This window comes from Arachis ipaensis, chromosome B07 (assembly GCF_000816755.2).
Source record: "Arachis ipaensis cultivar K30076 chromosome B07, Araip1.1, whole genome shotgun sequence".
Taxonomy (NCBI): domain Eukaryota; kingdom Viridiplantae; phylum Streptophyta; class Magnoliopsida; order Fabales; family Fabaceae; genus Arachis; species Arachis ipaensis.
Window position 1 is genome coordinate 119,773,749 of NC_029791.2, and position 3,737 is coordinate 119,777,485.

The following is a 3,737-nucleotide window of genomic DNA, read 5'->3' on the forward strand; positions in this document are numbered from 1 at the left end:
TGTTGATTTATGATAATTTTATATTTCTGCTAACAATTTTGTTAACAGGAGTTTTAGTTTGACTACTAATTGTGACTTAACTGTGCCAAAAAAATAAAATAAAAATATTACCATAAGATTTACCGTCGAATTTTAACTTGGCGCCTAAACACGTGAAATAGTGCCAAAATTATCATCGGATTACTCTGACAGTAATCGTCAACTTAGTCTCGATAAATCCATTGAAAATAGTGACGAAAAATCCGCTAGTAATTAGCGTCGGACAAAAAAATATGTCGGTAATCAATTTCCGGCGACATTTATACCATCAACTCTAGGACGACGGTAAATCCAATGGTATTAAGTATTTTTCTTGTAGTGCAAGTTTGTGGTTTTCTTGAGATAATCAAGAACTCTTGTTATAGCTTTTTAATGTTGGTTGCTAGACTTTCTTACAAACCTTGATAATTTACACACAGCAAATGCTATATTATATCTAGCTAGTACAATGCATTACATAAATTAAACTACCTATAGTACTAGCATATTCTAATTGTGCTATAAATTTTTTTATATTTTTTCTAATTTAAAATTAGGATCATAGAGTGTATTGAATTCTTTAATCATAAAATGATCAAACTTTTTTAATATATTTTTAATATAACAAAATTGACTTAAAATAGAGTCTATATTTTGTTTTTATTTTTGAGTAGTATAGAGTATTCCAGTTGCTCTATATAATTTTTTTTATTAAGATCTTCGTTAAAATAAGACGTCTTAATATCTATTTAATGTATGTGAAATTTGTGAATAAATACTAATACTATAAGAGACCTAATAAAAGTAATTCCTACCACAGGTATGTATTAAAATAGTTTATTATATGCTTAGTAAATCAATTTAGCTTAAATTGATTTATATATAGCACAACATCCTACTAAATCTAGTATGAATTGATTTACATAAAAGCACAACGTCATGCTAAATCGGTTTAGCATAGATTGAATTATAATAAAATATTATTTTTTTATAAAATATCTAATAGAAGCGAATCTTAGAATGATACTAAGATTCCACAAAAAGAACTCAAATTTCTAATTATTTGATAAGTTCCAGGATGAATTTAAAATTATAATTTTCTTCTGCTTTAATTTTGGACCTTTTCTTTTTGGTGCGTCAATTGAAGAAACTCACGTCTACGGCCGTAAACTTTAGATATAATAAAAATTGCATTGCCAACTTCCAACCAATTTGAATAAAAAATGACTAGGTCCCTTTTAATTTCTTTTTTCACGCGCTATCCCAATTAGTTGAATTGAATTGGAACATTTTATTCTTTTTAATTAATAATGCCAGTGAATTTGTTCGAATATGTAAAGAAGAACGCTAGCTTTTGGACCAAAAAGAGGAGGAAAAAGTCTATGTATAATTTACATGTAGTTGCTCATCAAGGTTTTTGCTTATATTATTAGTGCAAAATTAAAGTAATATTCTGGTTGAGGAGACATTTTTAACAATTTTTTTTAGCGCTGTAGGGATTGTTGATTTATATATTATTCTCATTTAAAGGACAATATTATTTTTTTCACTATATTATCTAATAAATTAATTTTGTTTTGTACTGTTTAAGAAAATGTAGTATAAATTTTCTAGAAACTTTTTTTTTTTTGTTGTTTTTGTATAAAACAACTATTTAAACTTCACTAATTAATTCACTTGCATCAGACGCAATGATTTTATATGATCAAAATTCAATCCCAACAAGCATTAGATCATGTTAATATTTAAAGTATTCCCTCTAATTATTTATATATTCCTAGACCAATAGTAAACCTACCTGTCTAGATGCCAAAACTTTTATATATATTAACTTGGGGTTCAAGTTTGAGAGTAATAATTAGTGAATTATATTTGATTACAACGATTTTGTTAGGTATGTATAAAGAGACTTTATAGATTCTGGATACATAAAATGAACTATGTTACGCAAGCTAAGTCATCATAAAAGTCATATAATAAGTAGTTAACATTTTATTATAGAATTTCGAGTTAAACTTTAAAATGATCCATGAAATTGGTATCATGTACTAAGATCGTTTATGAGATTCTAATTGTACCAATTACATTTCTGAGATTAAAAACAGTGCACTATATTAGTCTCTGACCCATTTTTCATTAATACCGTGATGACATGGCATGATGACGTGGACTGTAAGTGACACGTGTCACTTCATGATTTGGCCACGTGTAATGGTATGATAATATGGTGACCAGTGACATGTGGCATGCTGACATGGATGGTTGTGCCACGTGTCACAATGCTATTTGGCCAGTTGTCCGTTTGTGTCACGTGTCGCAACATTATTCGTCCACGTGTCATCTATTATGTCATCGTTGTATATGCACCAAATTAGTCCCTCACTTTGCATTAAGTGACTCATTTTAGTCTCTGAAATTGAATGTCGTGCATCAAACTAGTCCCTTCACCAATTTTTCTCATTTTTTTTCTATAAATTCAAAATTCTCAATATTTTTAATGCATTAATTTCAATTCTATTTTCACATGTTCTTCAAATAAAAGTGTTTTTATAAAATATTTTTTCTCTTGCGAATACCCTAACCGCCAACTTGGAGTTGACGTGAAGGCTTTTCAAGCACCTTCACTACCATCTCTGACCTCTTTCAGTAATTTTATAAAATATTTTTTCTTGCAGATACCCTTAATAACCGCCGTCTTGGAGTTGACGTGAAGGCATTTCAAGCTTCCCTCATTACCATCTCCGACCTTTTTTGTCTAGATTGCAGAGGTCACAGATGGTAGTGAGGGTGTTTGAAGTGCCTTCAATCTAGCTCATTTACACATAACGAAAATGTGTATTTTATAAGAAAAAAATGTTTATTTTAATTATTAATTTCTTGTTAAAAACACATATTTTTTTATGAAAAAAATGTGTCTAATCAATCATATAATTATTTTTTTATAATAACATACTTATATATTACAAAATTTACCAATATTAAATTATTAAAAAAATTATATAATTAAAACTAAAATCTTAAAATTTTTTATGAAAGCACTTGTATTTAAACGATATATAAAAAAAATATAATTGAAATTAGTGTATCCAAGATATTAAAATTTTAAATTTAAAAAAATGAGAAAAATTGGTGAAGGGACTAGTTTGGTGCACGATATTCAATTTCAGGGACTAAAATGAGTCACTTAATGCAAAATAAGAGACTAATTTGGTGCATATACAATGATGACATAATAGATGACACGTGGACGAATACTGTTGCGACAAGTGGTACAAACGGACATGTGGCCAAATAACATTGTGACACGTGGCAAACCATCCACGTCAGCATGCCACGTGTCACTGGGCACCACATCATCATATCATTACACGTGGCCAAATCATGAAGTGACACGTGTCACTTATAGTCCACGTCATCATGCCATGTCATCACGTCGTTAATGGAAAATAGGTCAGGAACTAATATGGTGCATTTTTTTCAATCTCAAAAATATAATTAGTGTAATTGGAATCTTAGAAATGATTTTAGTACATGATACCAATCTTAGAGACATTTTCGGGTTTAACTCATAAAATTTCAGTAACATATATGAAAATTATATATTAGTTTAATTTCTTATAACTTCAAATTAAATATCAACGAACACATGACTTAGTTGACAATAATTTTGCTTAGTTAATAAGAGATTTTGGGTTCAAAACACCTTCATAAAGATTAGC